We start from the raw sequence: 23478 nt of genomic DNA, 5'->3' as shown, positions 1-23478 counted from the left end.
CTAGCTCTGTCTCTTACAGCAAAAGGGAATAGCATAAGTCTGTAGACCTCAGGGTCAACCCCATTAGTCTTAACAGTGTCACAGATTTGCAAGAATTCAGCTAAAAACTGATGAGGATCTTCCAATGGAAGTCCATGGAACTTGCAATTCTGTTGCATTAGAGAAACTAATTGAGGCTTAAGCTCAAAGTTGTTTGCTCCAATGGAAGGGATAGAGATGCTTCTCCCATAGAAGTCGGGAGTAGGTGCAGTAAAGTCACCCAGCACCTTTCTTGCATTGTTGGCATTGTTGTTGTTTTCGGCTGCCATGAGTTCTTCTTCTTTGAAGAATTCGGTCAGGTCCTTTAAAGAGAGTTGTGCTTTGGCTTCTCTTAGCTTTCTCTTCAAGGTCCTTTCCGGTTCAGGATCAGCCTCAACAAGAATGCCTTTGTCTTTGCTCCTGCTCGTAAGAAAGAGAAGAGAACAAGAAAATGTGGAATCCTCTATGTCACAGTATAGAGATTCCTTGAAGTGTTAGAGGAAAAGAAGAGTAGAAGACAGAAGTAGAAAATTCGAACTTATCAAAGAGTAGAAGACAGAAGTAGAAAATTCAAACTTATCAGAGAAAATGGAGTTCGAATTTTGCATTAAGGGATAGTGTTAGTCCATAAATAGAAGGATGTGAGAAGAGGGGAGGTGATTTTCGAAAATTAAGTGAAAATTTTGAAAACAATTTTGAAAAACATTACTTAATTTTCGAAAATGAAAGTAGAAAAGAAATCAAGTGATTTTTGAAAAAGGATTTTAAAATTAGAAATCGAAAAGATTTGATTGAAAACCATTTTGAAAAAGATGTGGTTAAGAAGATATGATTGGTTTAAAAAAAATGTGATTGAGAAGATATGATTTGAAAAACATTTTAAAAAGATTTGATTTGAAAATTAAAAACTTGTCTAGCAAGAAAAGATATGATTCAAACATTAAACCTTTCTCAACAGAAAACTTGGTGGACGAAATTGTGATTGCCCTCTTTGTATTTGCATGAGATTTATTTAATGGCTCTTTGGCATATGTGATCACAACTACGTTCAACTTAACCAGCAAGTGTACTGGGTCATCCAAGTAATACCTTACGTGAGTAAGGGTCGATCCCACAGAGATTGTTGGTATGAAGCAAGCTATGGTCACCTTGTAAATCTCAGTCAGGCGGATTCAAGTATAATTGGATTATTGATTTAAATTTGATTAATGGAATAAATAGAAAATAAAGATAAATAAAATAATAGGATAGAAATACTTATGTAAATTAATGGTGGGGATTTCAGATAGGCGTGTGGAGATGCTAAAATCCTCTCGAATCTCTATTTTCTTATTACATTCATCCAATCCTTCCTACTCCTTTCCATGGCAAGCTGTATGTAGGGCATTACCGTCATCAATGGCTATTTTTCATCCTCTCGGGAAAATGGTCCTATGCGCTGTCACTGCACGGCTAATCGTCTGGAGGCATCACCCTTGACAATGGCTACACCCCATCCTCTCAGTGAAAATGGTCCAAATGCTCTGTCACAGCACCGCTAATCATCTGTCGGTTCTCAATTAGGTTGGAATAGAATCCATTGATTCTTTTGCGTCTGTCACTAACGCCAGCCTTCAGGAGTTTGAAGCTCGTCACAGTCATTTAGTACCGGAATCTTACTCGGAATACCACAGACAAGGTTAGACTTTCCAGATTCCCAGAATCCTACTCGGAATACCACAAACAAGGTTAGGCTTTCCGGATTCCCATGAATGCCGCCATCTATCTATCTTATACCACGAAGATTCTGTTGGAGAATCTAAGAGATATGCGTTCGGCCTAAGGTAGAACGGAAGTGGTTGTCAGTCAGTGCGTTCGTAGGTGAGAATGATGATGAGTGTCACGGATCATCACATTCATCAAGTTGAAGTGCAAAGTATATCTTGGAATAAGAATAAAAGAGAATTGAATAGAAGATAATAGTAATTGTATTGAAACTTGAGGTACAGCAGAGCTCCACACCCTTAATCTATGGTGTGTAGAAACTCCACCGTTGAAAATACATTAGTGAAAGGTTCAGGCATGGCCGAGAGGCCAGCCCCCCTGAATGATCAAAAGACCGAATGGCCAAAAGATGACTAATACACTAGTAAAAAGTCTTATTTATACTAAACTAGCTACTAGGGTTTACATGAGTAAGTAATTGATGTATAAATCCACTTCTGGGGCCCACTTGGTGTATGTTTGGGCTGAGCTTGATCTATCCACGAGCTGAGGCTTCTCTTGGAGTTGAACGCCAAGTTATAACGTGTTTTGGGCATTCAACTCCGGGTTGTGACGTGTTTCTGGCGTTTAACTCCAGACAGCAACATGGAACTGGCGTTGAGCGCCAGTTTACATCGTCAATTCTCGAATAAAGTATGGAATATTATATATTACTGGAAATCGCTGGATGTCTACTTTCCAACGCCGTTGAGAGCGCACCATTTGGAGTTCTGTAGCTCCAGAAAATCCATTTCGAGTGCAGGGAGGTCAGATTCCAACAGCATCAGCAGTCCTTTGTCAGCCTCCTCATCAAAGTTTTGCTCAAGTCCCTCAATTTCAGCCAGAAATTACCTAAAATCACAGAAAAACACACAAAATCATAGTAAAGTCCAGAAATGTGAATTTAACATAAAAACTAATGAAAACACCCCTAAAAGTAGCTTGAACTTACTAAAAACTACCTAAAAACAATGCCAAAAAGCGTATAAATTATCCGCTCATCAGAGCCACACAGGTGATCAGGTCAATATTGTAGACTCCCAACACCAAACTTAGAGTTTGGATGTGGGAATTTAACACCAAACTTAGTGTTTGGCTGTGGCCTCCCAACACCAAACTTAGAGTTTGATGGTGTGGGCTTTGTTTGACTCTGTACCGAGAGAAGCTTTTCATGCTTCCTCTCCATGTTTACAGAAGAACACCCTTAGGTCTTAAACACAAGGTAGTCCCCATTCAATTGAAGGACTAATTCTCCTATGTTAACATCTATCACAGCTCCTGCTGTGGCTAGAAAGGGTCTTCCAAGGATGATGCATTCATCCTCCTCCTTCCTAGTGTCTAAGATTATGAAATCAGCAGGGATGTAAAGGCCTTCAACCTTTACCAACACGTCCTCTACCAATACATAAGCTTGTCTTACTGACTTGTATACCATTTGCAATGAAAATATGGCAGGCTGTACCTCAATGATCCCCAACTTCTCCATTACAGAGAGTGGCATAAGATTTATGCCTGACCCTAGGTCACACAGAGCCTTTTCAAAGGTCATGGTGCCTATGTTATAGGGTATTAAGAATTTACCAGGATCTTGTTTCTTTTGAGGTAAAGTTTGCTGAACCCATGTATTTAGTTCACCAATGAGCAAGGGAGGTTCACCTTCCCAAGTCTCATTACCAAACAACTTGGCATTCAACTTCATGATAGCTCCTAGATATTGAGCAACTTGCTCTCCAGTTACATCTTCATCCTCTTCAGAGGAAGAATAGTTTTCAGAGCTCATGAATGGCAGAAGGAGGTTTAAAAGTCCTCAATAAGGAACTTCTTATTGCTTGAGAGACGTCCCCTGAGGTCTTCCTCATTGGGATTCACGTCCTCTCCTTCCTCTCTAGGTTTGGCCATGTTGATTATGTCAATGGCCTTGCACTCTCTTTTTGGATTCTCTTCAGTATTGCTTGGGAGAGTACTAGGAGGAGTTTCAGTGACTTTCTTACTCAGCTGGCCCACTTGTGCCTCCAAATTTCTGATGGAGAACCTTGTTTCACTCATGAAACTTAAAGTGGCCTTAGACAGATCAGAGACTATGTTTGCTAAGTTAGAGGTGCTCTGCTCAGAAGTCTCTGTCTGTTGCTGAGAAGATGATGGAAAAGGTTTGCTATTGCTAAACCTATTTCTTCCACCATTATTAAAGCCTTGTTGAGGCTTTTGTTGATCCTTCCATGAGAAATTTGGATGATTTCTCCATGAGGAATTATAGGTGTTGCCAAAGGCTTCCCCCATGTAATTTACCTCTGCCATTGCAGGGTTTTCAGGATCATAGGCCTCTTCTTCAGAAGATGCCTCTTTAGTACTGTTGGATGCATTTTGCCATCCATTCAGACTTTGAGAAATCATGTTAACTTGTTGAGTCAACATTTTGTTCTGAGCCAATATGGCATTCCGAGCATCAATTTCAAGAACTCCCTTCCTCTGAGGCATCCCATTATTCACGAAATTCCTCTCAGAAGTGTACATGAATTGGTTATTTGCAACCATTTCAATAAGTTCCTGAGCTTCTGCAGGCGTTTTCTTTAGGTGAATGGATTCACCTGCAAAATGGTCCAGTGACATCTTAGAGAACTTAGATAGACCATAATAGAATATATCTATCATGGTCCACTCTGAAAACATGTCAGAAGGACAATTTTTGGTCATTTGCTTGTATCTTTCCCAAGCTTCATAGAGGGATTCACCATCTTTTTGCTTGAAGGTCTGAACATCTACTCTAAGCTTGCTCAGCTTTTGAGGAGGAAAGAACTTAACCAAGAAGGCCGTGACCAGCTTATCCCAAGAGTCCATGCTATCTTTAGGTTGTGAGTCCAACCATGTTCTAGCTATGTCTCTTACAAAAAAAGGGAAAAGTATGAGCATGTAGACTTCAGGATCTACTCCATTAGTCTTAACAGTCTCACAGATCTGCAAGAACTCAGTTGAAAACTGGTAGGGATCTTGTGATGGAAGTCCATGAAACTTGCAGTTCTGTTGCATTAAAGCAGCTAATTGAGGTTTCAGCTCAAAATTGTTTGCTCTAATGGCAAGAATTAAGATACTTCTTCCATCAAACTTGGAAGTAGGTGTAGTATAATCACCAAGTATCCTCCTTGCATTATTGTTGTTGGGTTCGGCTGCCATATCCTTTTCTTGTTCAAAAATTTCAGTAAGGTTATCTCTGGGTTGTTGTAATTTAGCTCTCTTAGTTTCCTCTTCAGAGTCTTTTCAGGTTCAGGAGCAGCTTCAACAAGACTGCCTTTTTCCTTGTTCCTGCTCATATGAGAAAGAAGAGAACAGAAAAGGAAGAGGAATCCTCTATGTCACAGTATAGAGATTCCTTTATGTTAGTAGAAGAAGAAAGGGAATAAGAGTGAAGAAGAATGAATAATCCAAACACAAGTGTGAGGATAGGAGCAGAGATTTGAGATGAAGAGAAGTGTTAGTAAATGAATAAATAAATAGAATAAGATGAGAGAGAAAAGTTTTCAAAAATAATTTTTGAAAAGGAGTTAATGATTTTTGAAAATTAAAGGTGAAATAAAATTAAAATTAAAATTTAAAGCAATTAATTAATTAAAAGAATTTTGAAAAGTAAGGAGAAATTTTTAAAAATTAGAGAGGGAAAAGTAGTTAGGTAGTTTTGAAAAAGATAAGAAACAAACAGAAAAATCAATTAGTTAGTTGAAAAAGATTTGAAAATCAAATTTGAAAAGATAAGAAGATAAGAAGATATTTTGAAATCAAATTTTTGAAAAAGATAAAATTTTGAAAAATATATGATAAAAAGATATGATTAAAAAGATATGGTTGGAAAAGATTTAATTTTTAAAATTTAAAATTAATTACTTGACTAACAAGAAACTAAAAGATATGATTCTAGAATTTAAAGATTAAACCTTTCTTAACAATAAAGTAACAAACTTCAAATTTTTTAATCAATCACATTACTTGTTAGTTAAGTTTCAAAAATTTGAAATAAAATAAGAAAAATATTTTGAAAAATTAAATTAAAATTTTTGAAAAATAGTAAGAAAAATGAAAAAGATTTGATTTTTTTGAAAAAGTTTTGAAAAGATAAGATTTTTTTAAAAATTGAAAATTTGACTTGACTTACAAGAAATAACTAATTTTAAAAATTTTTTGACTAAGTCAACTCAAATTTTTGAAATTTTGAGAGAAAAAAGGAAAAGATAATTTTTTTAATTTTTAATGATGAGTGAGAAAAACACAATTATGACCCAAAACATGAAAATTTTGGATCAAAACACATGATGCATGCAAGAACACTATGAATGTCAAGATGAACACCAAGAACACTTTGAAGATCATGATGAACATCAAGAACATATTTTTGAAAAAAAATTTATGCAAAGAAAACATGCAAGACACCAAACTTAGAAATCTTTCATGTTTAGACACTATGAATGCAAAAATGCACATAAAAAACATCATACAACACAAAACAAGAAAATTTAAAGATCAAACAAGAAGACTTACCAAGAACAACTTGAAGATCATGAAGAACACTATGAATGCACGAATTTTCGAAAAATGCAAGAACAAGATGAATATGCAATTGACACCAAACTTAAAACATGACACAAGACTCAAACAAGAATCACAAAATATTTTTGGTTTTTATGATTTTATGAATTTTTTGTATTTTCTTTTATTATTTTCGAAAAATATATAGGAAAAAGAAAATAAGAAATTCAAAATTTTTAAGAAGAATTCAAGGAATCTTTCAATGTTAGCCTAAAGCTCCAATCCAAGGGTTGGACATGGCTTAATAGCCAGCGAGCTTTAGGATGGCATTTCATGCATTGAGGTGATTAGTTGAAGTCTCATTCCAAAAGGATTTGGATATGGCTTTACAGCCAGCTAGGATTCAACATACTTCATAAAACTCTAGAATCCATTCTTAAAAATTTTGAAGCCATAGAATGATTTATTTTTAATTAAATTTTTTTTGGAAAATTTTTTAAAACAAAACAAAAAGAAAATTGCCTAATCTGAGCAACAAGATGAACCGTCAATTGTCCAAACTCGAACAATCCCCAACAACGGCGCCAAAAACTTGGTGTATGAAATTGTGATCTCTAATAATGGCATTCAACTTGGTATGCGCGTTTATAGCTCAGCACTTTCTTCACAACCTCGCACAACTAACCAGCAAGTGCACTGGGTCGTCCAAGTAATAAACCTTACGTGAGTAAGGGTCGATCCCACGGAGATTGTTGGTATGAAGCAAGCTATGGTCATCTTGTAAATCTCAATTAGGCGGATAATATATGGTTATGGAGTTTTCGAATAGTAATAATAAATAAACAGAAAATAAAGATAGAAATACTTATGTAAATCATTGGTAGGAATTTCAGATAAGTATATGGAGATGCTGTGTTCCTTTTTGATCTCTGCAACATACTGCTTTCTTACTTCCAATCCTTCTTACTCCTTTCCATGGCAAGCTGTATGTAGGGCCTCACTGTTGTCAATGGCTACATCCCATCCTCTCAATGAAAAAGGTCCAAATGCTCTGTCACAGCACGACTAATCATCTGTCGGTTCTCGATCATGCCGGAATAGAATCCATTGATTCTTTTGCGTTTGTCATCACGCCCAACAATCGCGAGTTTGAAGCTCGTCACAGTCATTCAATCCCTAAATCCTACTCGGAATACCACAGACAAGGTTTAGACTTTTTGGATTCTCATGAATGCCGCCATCAATTCTAGCTTATACCACGAAGATTCTGATTAAGGAATCCAAGAGATATGTGTTCGGTCTAAGGTAGAACGGAAGTGGTTGTCAGTCACGCGTTCATAGGTGAGAATGATGATGAGTGTCACGGATCATCACATTCGTCATGGTGAAGTGCAACGAATATCTTAGAATAGGAATAAACTGAATTGAATAGAAAATAGTAGTAATTGCATTAAAACTTGAGGTACAACAGAGTTCCACACCCTTAATCTATGGTGTGTGTAGAAACTCTACCGTTGAAAATACATAAGTGATGAAGGTCCAGGCATGGCCGAATGGCCAGCCCCCATGAATGATCAATAGTCTCCTAAGATGAATAATGGAATAAAACTGAGACCAAAGATGTCTAATACAATAGTAAAATGTCCTGTTTATACTAGACTAGCTACTAGGGTTTACAGAAGTAAGTAATTGATGCAGAAATCTACTTTCCGGGCCCACTTGGTGTGTGCTTGGGCTGAGCTTGAGATTTACACGTGCAGAGACTTCTTTTGGAGTTGAACACCAAGTTGTAACGTGTTTTTGGCGTTCAACTCTGGTTCGTGACGTGTTTCTGGCGTTTGACTCCAGAATACAGCATGGAATTGGCGTTGAGCGCCAGTTTACGTCATCAAAATCTCGAATAAAGTATGAACTATTATATATTTCTGGAAAGCTCTGGATGTCTACTTTCCAACGCTGTTGAGAGCGCGCCATTTGAAGTTCTGTAACTCTAGAAAATCCATTTCGAGTGCAGGGAGGTCAGAATCTAACAACATCAGCTGTCCTTTGTCAACCTTCTTATCAGAGTTTTGCTCAGGTCCCTCAATTTCAGCCAGAAAATATCTAAAACTACAGAAAAACACACAAACTCATAGTAAAGTCCAGAAATGTGAATTTAGCATAAAAACTAATGAAAACATCCCTAAAAGTAGCTAGATCTTACTAAAAACTACCTAAAAACAATGCCAAAAAGCGTATAAATTATCCGCTCATCAATGGCCTTATAATTTGCAATGTCTGCAAACCATGGTGCCTGCTGAATGAGGAAAAATTGCTCATCCAAAAATGTCTCAGTCACAGCTGTGGGTGGTTGTACTCCTGCTTCAGGCTCAATTCTGGAAAGATGGTCAGCTACTTGATTCTCTGACCCTTTCTTGTCTTTTATCTCAATATCAAACTCCTGAAGGAGCAACACCCATCTGATTAATCTTGGTTTAGAATCCTATTTGGTTAGAAGTTACTTCAAAGCAGCATGATTAGTATAAATAATAACCTTAGAACCAAGTAAATAGGACCTAAACTTATCAACAGCATACACAATAGATAATAATTCCTTTTCTGTAGTTGTGTAATTCTTTTGGGCATCATTTAACACACGACTGGCATAGTAAATGACATGTACAAGCTTACCATGCCTCTGTCCTAAAATAGCTCCTATAGCAAAGTCACTAGCATCACACATTAATTTAAATGGTAGATCCCAGTCAGGGGGAGCTATAATGGGAGCAGAGGTAAGGTTTGCTTTCAGAGTTTCAAAAGCATGCAAACAATCAGAATTAAAGACAAAAGGAACATCAGCAACCAACAGGTTGCTTAGAGGTTTAGAAATTTTAGAAAAATCCTTTATAAATCTTCTATAAAATCCTGCATGACCCAAGAAACTCCTGACTGCCTTAACATTAGTTGGTGGTGGTAATTTTTCAATTACCTCCACCTTTGCTCTATCAACCTCAATTCCCTTGAAATCTGGTGTCCAAGAACAATACCTTCTATAACCATAAAATGACATTTTTCCCAATTTAAAACAAGGTTTGATTTTTGACACCGTTTCAAGACAAGAGACAAATGCTTAAGGCAGGATTCAAAAGAATTACCAAAAACAGAAAAGTCATCCATAAATACCTCAATAAACCTTTCAACCATATCAGAAAAAATTGAAAGCATACACCTCTGAAAAGTTGCTAGAGCATTACAAAGTCCAAAGGGCATTCTTCTGTAGGCAAATACTCCAAAGAGGCATGTGAATGCTGTCTTCTCTTGATCTTGAGGGTCCACTGCAATTTGGTTATATCCAGAGTATCCATCTAGAAAGCAATAAAATGCATGACCAGCTAACCTCTCAAGCATTTGATCAATGAAAGACAAGGGAAAATGATCCTTCCTTGTAGCAGTGTTGAGCCTCCTGTAGTCTATACACATTCTCCATCCTGTGACTGTTCTTGTGAGAATAAGCTCATTCTTTTCATTCTTGATCACTGTCATCCCTCATTTCTTGGGAACTACCTGCACAGGACTTACCCAAGGACTTTCAGAAATCGGGTAAATAATTCCTGCTTCCCATAGTTTTATTACCTCTTTTTGGACCACCTCTTTCATGGTTGGATTGAGTCTCCTTTGTGGTTGCACAACTGGTTTAGCATCATCTTCAAGGAGGATCTTGTGCATACACTTGGTTGAACTAATCCCCTTCAAGTCACTAATGGTCCACCCAAGAGCTGTTTTATGGCTCTTGAGCACTGAAATAAGCGCGTCTTCCTCTTCAGGCTTCAGGGAAGAGCTAATAATCACTGGATATGAGTCATTCTCACCCAAGAACACATATTTCAGAGAAGGAGGTAAGGATTTAAGCTCAAGTTTGGGGGCTTCTTCCTCTGCTTTAGGCGTGTGAACCATAGCCTTTTGGGGTGGTGAATTATCAATTTCAACTAATTCATACTCAGAGATAGGATCCAGAATGTCATCAAGCACCTCAGCTTTCAGTACCTCTTGAACAAGTGGTTCAATAACATCTATTTTCATACACCCTTCAGAATTATTAGAGTGCTTGAGAGCTTCAAAAACATGAAGGACCACCTGTTCTTCATTGACCTTCAGGTTCAATTCACCATTTTGTACATCAATCAGAGCTCTACTTGTAGCTAAAAAGGGTCTACCAAGTATAATAGAGGATTTTACCTCCTCTTCCATGTCTAATATAACAAAATCAATAGGAAAGATGAATGGTCCTACTTTAACAAGTAAATCCTCAACAACACCCACAGGTAATTTAATAGAAAGATCAGCAAGTTGAAGAGAAATACGAGTGGGTTTTACCTCCTCAATTTGAAGCTTTTTCATCATTAAAGTGGCATGAGATTGATACTAGCTCTAAGGTCACATAAAGATCTCTGAATGGTGACATCTCCAATGGTGCAAGAAATTACAAAGCTCCCTGGATCTGGCATCTTCTTAGGAAGGTTGTGTTGAATAATGGCACTGCATTCCTTGGTTAATACCACTATTTCTTGTTCCTTCCAATTCCTCTTATGGGTCAACAGTTCTTTCATAAATTTAGCATAGAGAGGCATTTGCTCAAGAGCCTCTGCAAAGGGAATGTTGATCTGTAGCTTCTTGAAGACATCTAAAAATTTAGAGAACTACTTTTCTTTGGAAGCCTTCTGAAGTCTCTGAGGATATGTCATTTTTGGCTTGTATTCAGGAGCCTTTGGCAATGCAGGATACGTGTCTAGAGAGTTAGGGAACGGGTTGTCTGCATGCTTTGGAGGTGCATGCTCCATTTTTTCCTTTTTCTCCTCTGGAGCTTTCTTTTCAACTAGCTCTTCATTGGTCCTTGTCTCAGAGCCAGTTGTTGTACCATTTCTCAATTGAATAACCTTGCAGTCTTCTCTTGGGTTCACCACTGTATCACCTGGAAATATACTTGCAGACCTCTCAGGTATTTGCTTGCTCAGCTGGTCTATTTGCACTTCCAAGTTTCTAATGGAGGTTCTGGTTTCCTGCATAAAACTTCTCATCATCTCTCAATTAGAATCTTCCTTGGATTTAGAGTTAGCCTGCTGAGGCTAAGATTGGCGGTTATTGTAATTGTTCTATTGGAAGCCGCCCTAAGAATTATTGTTGAAATTCTGAGGCCTCTGAGGTTGGTCTCTCCACCCAAAATTTGGGTGATTTCTCTATCCTTGATTGTATGTCTGGGAATATGGGTCATTATTAGGATTTCTAGAGCCACTCCTCATGTAATTGACCTGTTCGGAAGAGGATTGAGCATAATCATAGTTATCCTTTTGCACTAAATTTCTTGCCATGTCATAAGGGACCTCTTGAGGTGGATTTTGGGTGTTGACAGCTGAGACTTGCATGTCACTCATGTGTTGAGTAAGTAGATTTATTTGCTGAGACATAAGCTTGTTCTGAGCAAGAATAGCATTAAGAGCTTCTACTTCCATGACACCCTTCTTCTGAGGAGCCTCAGAGTTCACAGGATTCCTATTAGATGAGTATAAATATTGGTTGCTGGCAACCAATTCAATAAGCTCAATAGTCTCCTCCAGTATCTTCTTCTTGTGCAATGAACCTCCTGCAGAATTGTCTAAGCACATCTTGGACATTTCACCCAAGCCTTCATAAAAGATATCTAGTTGAGTCCATTTGGAGAACATGTCCGGAGGGCATTGCCTAGTCAGTAGCTTGTATCTCTCCCAAGCTTCATACAGAGTTTCACCATCCTTCTGTTTGAAGGTATGAACCTCCACCCTAAGCTTAGTCAGCTTCTTTGGTGGGAAAAATTTAGTGAGAAACTCAGTAACCACCTTGTTCCAAGTATTCAAACTCCCATTAGGTTGAGAATCTAGCCATAGCTTTGCTCCATCCCTCAGATCAAACGGGAAGAGCATGAGTTTGTACACCTCTGGGTTCACTCTAGTTGTCTTCACAGTATCACAAATCTGCAGAAAATTGAAAATAAATTTATTTGGGTCTTTGTGGGGAAGACCATGATACTGGCAATTTTGTTGCACTAGGGTGACTAGTTGTGGCTTCAACTCAAAGTTGTTCACAGCTATAGGAGGCACCACAATGCTTTTTCCATACAGATCTGCTGTAGGAATGGAAAAAGAGCCAAGTACTCTCCTTTGTTGTTCATTCCCATTCGGGTTTGCCACATTGGCATTATTAGCATCATTAGGATCCATAGTGAATTCTGCAGCCTTGTAGCGTCTTGCTTGTTGTAAAAGCCGCCTGAAAGTCCTTTCAGGTTCAGGATCAAAGTCTAAGAGATGTTCTTTGTCTCTGTTCCTGCGCATAAACAAACAGAAAACAAGAAAGAATGGGAATCTCTACGTCAGAGTGCAGAGAATTTCCAGTGAGGTAACTTGTGTAAAAAAAATAAAAAAATACTAATTAAAATAAATAAATTAATTTCAAAAATAAGAGTGTAATTAAAGAAAAAAATTGAAAATAACAAGAAAAAAATTAAATAAAAAAAATAAAATAAAAATAACTAGGTAACACCACACTTAAATTCAGAAATTAAGAAAAAATATTAGTGCTATATAAGCATTCAAACAACTGATAGTTGTTAATCACCGTCAATCCCTGGCAACAGCGCCAAAAACTTGGTGCGGTATTTTACAACCCACAAACTAACCAGCAGGTGCACCGGGTCGTACTAAGTAATACCTTACGTGAGTAAGGGTCGATCCACGAGGACTGATGGATCAAGCAACAATGATTGATTGATTGGCTTAGTTAGGCAAGCAGAAAAGGGTTTTGAGATATTCAAAAGGTTTAAGTGCGAACTCAGAATATCAAAAGGATAGAATATTAATTAAGTTGGGAATAAAATATGGAGAAAACAGTTAAGGCTTCAGAGTTATCTATTTTTCCGGATTGATTTTTCTTACTAACCAATTTAATCATGCAAGATTTAATTCATGGAAAACTATATGTGACTAGACCCTAATTCCTTAGACCTTCCTAGTCTCCTCTAAAATTCATTAACTGCCAATTCCTTGTTCAATTAATTTCAATTAGAAGGTGATTATCAAATTCCAGTTTATATGCCACAAGAATCCTAATTATCCAAAAATAAGGAGATTATATGTCACGTATCCCGTTAAATACAAACAATTAGAAATTCAAGATAATATGTTTTCAAGCTGTTGTTCAAGTAATGAGCTTTTCTAAGTTATACATACTTCCGTTCCACCCAAGTTCATAAAATAAAGAACAAAAAGAATTATTGAAATATAAATCAAAACATGAATTAAATTAGAAAGAGCAAATGAATCAATCCATACAAATAGACAAAGCTTCTAACCTTAACAATGAAGGATTAGTTGCTCATGGTTCAGACTAGAAAAACTAGGATTGTAAATTGGAATGGAATGGGATAATGTTCCCTAATGGAATCCCCTTTTTATAACTAATCCTAATTAATTTAAAATCTAATTATCTAAAATTAAAAATAATATCTTTTCTTAAAAATAATATTTGAATTTAAATTTGAATTTAATTGACAAGTCTTCAGTTGATGGGTGGGGACCACATGTTTTGTCCATTCTGCAGCTTCTAATCTGTGTTTTCTGGGCTGAAAACTGAGTTAAAACAGCCCAGAAATTGCCCCCAGCATTTTTCTATGTTTTCTGCATGTGGCGTATGTCACGCATACGCGTCGATGGTCTTTTCGCAAGTCACGCGGACGCGTCAGTCACGCGCACGCGTCGCTATGCAAATCTTCAAATCACGCGTACGCGTCAGTTACGCGCACGCGTCACCATGAAAAACTCCAAATCATGCATACACGTCAGTCACGCGTACGCGTCAGTCACGCGTATGCGTCGCTCCTCGCTGTCATCTCCTTTTATTCTTGTGCTGCAGAAACTCCATCAAATCCAGCCGAATGCTACCTAAAATAAACAAAATTGCACAAGACTCAAAGTAGCATCCATATTGGATAAAAGATAATTAATTCTTTATTAAACTCAATAAATTAGATGCAAATTCACTAGGAAAAGATAGGAAAGATGCTCAAGCATCAGCTGGCTATTCATACATAGCCGATCCAAAATCTCAAGCAAACAACAATAATTCAACATAAACTTAATCAAACTCAAGCATTAATCAATCAAACCAACATTCACTCATCTAATTCACTTTTAATTATTATAAAAGTACCAAATCCTACTTTCGTAAGAAATCAAAACAACAAAAACTCCAGAGAAGCTTTTTGATCGAGCTGCTGAAGAAGAAAACGTCAGAAATCGTCTGTACCTCCTAAAACTTCAATTGGCCGAACTCAAGGAGAAGGGGAGATAAGTCACCGTCAACTTTTACCGAACAAATGTGATGCCAATGTGTAGAGGAGGAAGATACAAATATTTTTATTGGATTAGATTTTTTATTAGAGTTACGGATCGCAAAAAATCGAAGTCGGAAGCTCTTGGAGGTGCCATGGATTCTCTTTCTCACTCAAAGTCCATTTCTCTCTCTTTTCTTTCTTCTTGTAATGTTAAAGAGAGATTATGAGACATTAATGGTGATGATTAATGAATGAAATTGGGTTAGGTGTCAAGTTATAAATATCTTAAATGGATAACTATGAAAGCTGGATATATTAAAACACAAGTAATAATAAATATATATAGGGATAAATATATGTGAGTTACTAATATAAATGACATTAGTAACCTAAAATGAAAGATATTTGATGAAGTATTAGCAAAGCTAAACTCACCGAAAAGTACCAATATTTACTCATATCGGCAGATTGGAACTCAATAATAATAACATTAACTAAACTCTATCTTTAAATTAAAAATATCAATTACTAAAATTAAAATATACATTTGGATGGGCAATTGGTGCAGCACACCGACGCGTACGCGTCGGCCACACATAGGCATGGGTAGTGAAAACGACGCGTACGCGTCGGCCACGCCTACGCGTGGGAGTGCGTTTTGCCAAAATTTTTACAAAGTTAAAAGCTGCACACAGTTTCAAACCCTAATCTTCCGACGGGCATAACTTATCCGTTTCAAATCATTTTTCGTCCATTCTTCGAACAGCATAAACACACTGGATCCAATTTCATTTTTAAACAAGTTTGGCACAAAACAGGGATCCAGAGTCTAAGTTATGATCCGTCAAAGTATGCCCAAAAATCACTTTTCATACAAAACCACAAAGTGCCATTTTCGAAACAAACCAATTCCAACCCTTTTTAATATCAACCAAAACATACTAGAAATCAACCTCAAGCCTCCTCAACTTATACATTCACATTTCTACCAAAATTCACAAAATCACCATCCCACCGTTTTAACTCACCTCAATCAAATAACTCAATACCAAACACAATATCATGTCATATATTCTTCCTCATCCCAATTTCCAAGAACACCATTTCCAATCAACCATCATTACACATGATCAATATCATACTCACCATCAACATGGTTTCACCCACAATTCAACCTTAATCAATCATCAAGCATATATCACAACATGCATATTTCTCATGCATCATACCATCAAGGCATCAATATTCATAATCACATATATGACCACACAATATATCTCAACCATTCAACAACATCAACAATTCAATTCCTATCTTAGGGCCTCTAGCCTAAGTTTTCACACCACATTACATTTTAGATATAGGAAACCGAGACCATACCTTAACCAATTTACCCGCTCAACACGGAGCGCTTCCAAATCACTTTTCCACAAGCTCTCCAGGCTTCAACAACTCCAAAAACAGACTTCTATCACACCAAAGCCCTTTTTCCAAGCTTTCCCAAATCTCAATCAATCTTCAATATTCACATACACACTACCTAAGCCACAATTATCATATCCAAACACAACAACTCAATGCCCAACATCATAAACCAAAAAATTCCACTAGGGTTTATAATCTTTACATACCCAAGGATCAAGAAGACAGGATTAATCTTCTCCTTCAAGCTTGTTAGACCCTATAACATCAAAGAGCCCAAAATCTCAACACTTTTCACCCAAAATTCAAAATTAAGGGATGAAGAACTGAGATATAATCATCACTTATCTCAAGAATAAAATAGTGGGTTTTGTAGAGCTCGTTATGGTGAACGCGTGGCTGCAAACGGTGCGGTAATCGGAGCTCCAGATCAAAAGTTATGGTGGTTTGAAGATCAAGTGAGAGATAGAAATCCGGAAGGGTGTTCTTCTCCTCCCATTTCCTTTTTCAGCGTGAATGAGTGACTAAAGAGAAGAGAGAACGCTGAAAATTAGGGTTTTTAGGTCTAGTTAGGTTGGGTCAAGGACCCAATAAGGGTTTGGTTGGTCCGGTTTGGCCCGTTCGGTCCAATCTTCGGCCGATTTCTTTAAAATTGGTATCAGAATTCTCGTTTCAATCTCCTCTATCAAATTAAGTCATAAAAATCACATTTTTGGCTTTTAAGAATAAATTCTCATTTATGGGTTAATTAGTCATTAATTAACTGGATTTTACATTCTACCCACCTAATTGGGACTTTTGCCCACAAAATTCGAATTCAATTACCTGAGAATAAGTGCGTGTAATCGGTTCACATTTCCGACTCAAGTTCCCAAGTGTGCTCCTCAACACCAACTCGACTCCATGCCTCTTTGACTAACGAAATCTCTTTTCCACGCAATTATTTGATACTCGTATCATCACTTCTAACCGGATCCACTAGAAGCGTCAAATCTTCTTTTAACTGAACAGATTCAGGTTCTAACACATGGCTAGCATCAGGAGTATACTTCCGATGCTGCGACACGTGAAATGTGTCGTGCAGGTTCGAAATGTGGGGTGGTAGAGCCATCCGATACGCCACCGGTCCAACTCTCTCCAGGATCTGAAACGGACCAATGTACCGAGGATCAGCTTCTTCGCTTTAATTGCCCTACCTACTCCTATGGTTGGAGTAACCTTAAGGAAAACATGGTCTGCTTCCTCAAATTCCAAGGGCCTCCGCCTCTGATCGGCGTAACTCTTCTGATGACTCTGTGCAGTAAGCATCCCATCTCGAAGTTTCTTGACCTGTTCAGTGGTATTAGCTATCATCTCCGGCCCCAACAAGCCTTTCTCCCCAGCTTCATACTAGCATAGCAGAGATTGATATTTCCTCCCGTACAGAGCCTCATACGGAGCCATTCCAATGCTCGCATGGTAGCTATTATTGTACGCAAACTCCACTAGCGGCATATATCGATCCGAGCTCGCCGGCTGATCCAGAAACAAGCCCTCAACATATCTTCTAAGGTTTGGATTGTCCTCTTAGATTGACCAACTGTTGATGGTAATCTGTGCTCAAGCTTAATCGGGTCCCGAAAGCTTTCTAAAATGCACTAAAATCTCAAAGTGAAATGAGGATCTCTGTCAGAGATTATAGTAGCAGGTAAACCATGAAGTCTCACAATCTCCTTTATGTATAATCGTGCTAGCTCCTCAAGGGTGTAAGTCATCCAAATGAGTAAAAAGTGAGCTGACTTCGTCAGTCGGTCCACAATCACCCAGACAGCATCAGAACCGGCCCTAGTCCTTAGCAATCCCGACACAAAGTCCATCACAATGATTTCCCACTTCCATTGTGCAACCTCTAAAGGTTGCAACGTCCCGCAGGTCTCTGGTGTTTGATCTTTACCTTCTGACAGGTTAAACACTTTGAAACATATTCTACTACATCATTCTTCATACCCCGCCACCAAAGCATCGCCTTTAGATCATAGTACATCTTATTACTCCCCGGGTGAATAGAGAATCCGCTTTTATGTGCTTCATTTAAGATATCTTGCCGCAATGTGCCAACATCTGGCACAATGATCCTACCCTTGAATCTCCACAACCCATCTTGATCCTCCGACACTCTCCACTGCTTCCCTTGCTCAATAGCTGGTAACACCTTCGATAACGCGTCATCATTTTCATGAGCCTTTAGAAGTTCGGATTTAAAATCACTTGAGATCTATAATGGACTCAAACACAGAGTTCCAGATGCTTCTTGTACACCAATCTTCAGACTCTCGAATTCCTTGAGCAACTCCTCCTCTCGAAGCATCATCCAAGCAGCATACAACGACTTCTGACTTAACGCATCCATCACTACATTCGCCTTCCCTGGATGGTAATTCAACTCAAAGTCATAGTCCTTCAGTAATTCCATCGACTCCTCTGTCTCATATTAAGCTCTTTCTGATCAAAGAGATATTTCAAGCTCTTGTGATCAGAGAAAACTTGGAACTTAACCCCATAGAGGTAATGCCTCCACACCTTTAGTGCAAACACAACCGCAGAAAGCTCCAAATCATGCGTAGGGTAATTAACTTCGTGAGGTCTCAATTGACGTGAGGCATACGCCGCCGCATTATGATGCTGCATCAGCACGCACCCTAGATCCTTCAGTGAGGCATCACAGTACACCTCGAATGACTCATTTGGCTCAGGTAACACCAACACAGGCGCGGTAGTCAACTTTTGCTTCAACACCTGAAAACTCTCCTCACACTCAGGAGTCCAAACAAATGGCGCGTCTTTGTGGGTTAACCTTGTCAATGGCAAAGCTATTTGCGAAAAGCCTTTGATGAATCTTCGGTAGTAGCCAGCTAAGCCCAGAAAACTCCTTATCTCAGTTACGGAGGTTGGTCGCCCCCAATCCATTACTGCCTCTTCCTTAAATGGGTCTACTGCTATTCCCTATTTACTCACCACGTGGCCCAGAAACTTCACCTCACTTTTCCATAATTCACATTTAGACAGTATCGCATAGAGTTTTTTTTCCTTCAGTATCTGCAACATGATTCTTAAGTGCTCTACATGCTCTTCTTCAGTTTTGGAGTAAATTAGTATGTCGTCAATGAAGACAACAACAAATTTATCCAAAAACGGATGGAAGACTCTGTTCATATAATCTATAAACACGCAGGAGGGTTTGTTAACCCAAAAGATATTACAGTGTACTCGTAATGACCATAACGAGTCCTGAAAGCTGTCTTAGGGATATTCTTACCCCTCACCCTTATCTGGTGATAACCGGATCGCAAATCAATCTTAGAGAAAACCCCGACTCTTTGTAACTGATCCATGAGATCATCAATCCTTGGCAATGGGTACTGATTCTTTATTGTGACCTTGTTCAGCCGCCTGTAATCCACACAGAGCCACATACTCCCGTCTTTCTTCTTTACCAGTAACACTGGCACGCCCCACGGGGAAACACTTGGTCAGATAAAGTTCTTACCCAACAGATCCTCTAACTGAGACTTTAACTCGGCAATTTCTAGTGGTGACATCCTATAAGGAGCACTCAAGATTGGTCTAGCCCCAGGCACCAACTTAATAGTAACTCAACCTCCCGGTTAGGTGGAAATTCATCAATATCGTCAGGAAACACCTCCGAAAACTGACACACAATTGGAATTTGTTCGAATCTTTCATCATCACCCAAAATACCCGCAGTTAACAATAAAATGTCCTGACATTCGGTTCCAGAACAATTCACCATCATAGAATTCAAATAAGGTATCTTCCGGAAAAAAATACATCGATTTTGCAGAACAATCGAGCAGAACATGGTTCTCAGAAAACCAGTACAATCCCAAGATAAGGTCAAGACCGATCATCGACAAGCAGATAAAATTATGAACAAAGTCACGTTACCTGACCCTAAATGCAACTTGCGGGCATCCTAGCCTAGTTACCATGGCTTCATGGGTGGCATTATACACCTTTAGGTCATAACCTAAAACTACAATCTTTAATCCTAACTCACTAGCTTTTTTGAATGCAATGAATGAATACGTTACTCCCGAATCAAATAAAGCATTTAAAGTTTGACCAGCCATTTCACAGTTACCTTGGATAAGTGTCTCGGATTTCTTGGCACCTATAGCTGAGGTAGTAAACACCCGACCATACTACTGTGCTCTCCCTGCACCTTGCTTCTGCTTCTCCAAACTGTTTGCGGCTTTATGCCTCGCCTTACCACAAGAATAGCACAAGCCTCATCCAGCCTTACACGGGGCTCCCGGATGGTGACTTCCGCACCTAGTACAAGCTTGCTCATTCTGTGGCTGCTTCCCAAATCTCTTTCTTATTGTTGTCCCTCTTGAAATTGTTCTGGCCCTGAGTCTGGTGTGATCCAGAACCTCCCCGCTTGAAAGGCGGATCTCTAGGAGCAAAGCTCTTCCCTCAATTATGTGGGAATGATCCCTTATGACTTCCTCTCTCTGCAGCTGCCTTCTTCACACTCTCTTCAGCAACCCTACTCTTGTTCACCAACTCTGAGAAAGTTCTGATCTCCATTGGTCCCACTGAGCTGAAGATATCTTTCTGGAGTCCTCCTTCATACTTAATGCACTTCCATTCCTCATAGTCTCCTAGGGTTCCCTGACACATACGGGAGAACCTGAACAGCTCTTCAAACTTGTCAATATACTCAGATATGGACATAGCTCCCTGCTTCAGCTGCAGTAACTCGAGCTCCTCGGCCGTTCTGACAAAATTTGGAAAGTACTTTTTATAGAACTCCTCCCGAAAGACATCCCAGGTGATATGGTCATCACCCTGCTGCAGGAGACGTTGGACTCCTTGCCACCAATGCGATGCTTTCTCAGTGAGCAAATAGGTAGCAAATTCAATACATTGTCCTTTAGGTACCATCTGCACTTGCAGTGCCCGCTCCATAATCTGAAACCAGGTATCGGCTTCAGTCGGGCTAATGGTTCTCTTGAACTTAGGTGGATTAACCTTCAAGAAGGTTGCCAGTGTCATCGGACCTTGAGCTCTACTTCCTTCATTGCCATGGTTGTTCATATGTTGCCCAAGAGCCTCTGCAGTGGCCTGCATAGCAGCAGCCATGTTCTCCAATGACGCCATAAAGTCTACCGGGTTATTTGGGTTAGCTCCTGGCCCCTGAGTACTAGTACGACCTCTACCACGACCTCGATTGCGTCCACGAGGTGCCGTCTGGTTCTTATACACACCAAATAATCAATATCAAGTTGATCAGTCTCAATATCGGAAGTTTAGTGCTTCAAAGTCCCAAATGCATGCTCATGAACGTTTATGCCAGTTATATCAAGCAGATATCCTAATAGCACATAACACACACACAGAGAGAATACACAGAAGCATAGTCAGTCCGTCCCTCAGGCTCTATAGGAACAAACTGCTCTGATACCATAATGTAACACCCTACCATACAGAGTCTTATGCTTAAGTCATAAAACAGAGATGACAAGGTATTACGACCTCTAAAATAAAATTTAGTATGTATAGTAGTGTGAATAATGATTATAACTAGGAGCCTTTGAAGAAAAAGGGGTACAACAAAATCGTAAATTGAACAGCGCAACACTCCGATCAATAACCTAACGGACAAAGGAATAAGCAAAAGCGAAACTATATATATACAAAAGAATGCCAAAAACACGAATATCAAAACTCAAGACCCGGTTGTGAAGATAACCAGTTCGAGCATAGAAATATATACATGTAAATATATAAAGCAAACCAAAGGGACAAAAATACAGAAAATTTATTCTCCAAAACCACCTCTAAGAGGAGTCATCACAGTATGTATTATTTAGTGGAGAAAACAAGTATCTAAGTAAAGACATAAAACCAACATAAAGTCCCGAGAACCAAGGATCTTCTCTAGTCCAGAAGTCTCCAGCATGCTTCAGCGAGAAGCCTCACGTCCTGCATCTGAAAAATCACAAAATCCGCATGGGTGAGAATCGGAGGTTCTCATTATGGTAACAGTGCCCACATATCTAACATGTAATGTCCTGGAAAAGCCGAAGACAATCCTAGAACTTCCAACAGATAATTCAAAGCTTATAAACAGACTAAACCATAAATGGCAACTGACTAAAGATCTTCAATCTAACTAATACTTCCCTTTCCAATTCCTTCAGACCTCCTAACTGCCAGCAGTAATATAATATCGCAAACACAATTATATCAGACAAGGAGATATACCAATAGGAAGCAGATATGACATTTAGACAATTAACAAGTAATATGCAGTTAATTAGGCAATTCCAAACAATTCAGATAATATGCATATGATGTATGACTGTCCTAATGGCTGATGAGTCTTATCTGTTGGTTATAAAGCCAACCCGACAAGTCCTGGTAGCTAACCATTGGAATGTCCCTCTAACGTGCATCCCCAACTCGAGTTATACTCAATATAATTCATAATTCATATCCAACACCCTCACTGGTGTATATTCACGGGAGCGAGCTCATCCAGAACTTTCACAGTGTCTGGCCACACTTACGACATAAGGTCAACAGAGTATCGAGTCTCTACCTAGAGCACGTGGTGGCTAGCCACTGCTTTCTCCCAGGGAAACCCGTATCTCAGATAGTGGAAGTGCAACATTCACATTTCATTCAATAAGCATATATGCAATTATACTCAGCCATAATTCAATAATGGCTCCACCGTAACTCGACAATAACTCAGCCATCCAACTCATAATTCAATCCATAACCAACCAATTTATTAACAAATATAGCCCTTTGGCTCATGGCACATAAAGCACTTCCACCGCCATACTCTGCATCTCATACAATCATCTTTAATCATCATTGATCTTTAATTCTCCCTTTTCTTCATTCACAAGTTACCACATTCCCTAGCTTCTTTTCCATTGCAAGGCATATCATAATAATTTAAGACATAAGGGGTGAGATCGGAGGCTTAGAAGTATGAAATTTGGCTGTTAAAACTCAAAAATCAACCTTGGGGTGAAAACAGGGTCACGCGTGCGCATCGCCCACGCGCATGTGTGGAAAGGCCAAAAGTATAGGGATGCGTATGCATCGCCTATGCGCACGCGTGGATGGGAGAAAAGCCAAGTGATGCCTGCGCGTTAGCCACGCGTACGCGTGGGTGCGGTTTGTGCCACACGCACAAAACAAGCAATATTCTCGCACAACTCTCGGGCATTTGGCTGGGCAATTGGTGCAGCACAGCAACGCGTACGCATCGGTCATGCCTGCGCATTGTTCACGCCTACGCGTGGGAGTGCGTTCTGCCAAAATTTTTACTAAGTTAAAAGCTGCAGGATTTACAGTTTCAAACCCCAATCTTCCGATAGGCATAACTTCTCCGTTTCAAATCATTTTTCGTCCGTTCTTCGAAC

At 38.9% G+C, this 23478-nt stretch overlaps 2 non-coding genes across 2 annotated transcripts; both read left to right on the top strand.

The window, feature by feature from the left end:
* The first annotated feature begins 4426 nt into the window (after nt 1–4426).
* On the top strand, nt 4427–4530 carry LOC127742121 (small nucleolar RNA R71). Its single transcript, XR_008003308.1, has one exon. It is a non-coding gene; the product is annotated as a small nucleolar RNA R71 (small nucleolar RNA).
* A 7437-nt stretch (nt 4531–11967) lies between these two features.
* LOC127741847 (small nucleolar RNA R71) lies at nt 11968–12074 on the top strand. The gene has a single exon (XR_008003052.1). It is a non-coding gene; the product is annotated as a small nucleolar RNA R71 (small nucleolar RNA).
* Nucleotides 12075–23478: the final 11404 nt, after the last annotated feature.

Source organism: Arachis duranensis, chromosome 9, assembly GCF_000817695.3.
Source record: "Arachis duranensis cultivar V14167 chromosome 9, aradu.V14167.gnm2.J7QH, whole genome shotgun sequence".
In the NCBI taxonomy this organism is placed as follows: domain Eukaryota; kingdom Viridiplantae; phylum Streptophyta; class Magnoliopsida; order Fabales; family Fabaceae; genus Arachis; species Arachis duranensis.
This window is presented reverse-complemented; position numbering and strand designations above follow the sequence as displayed.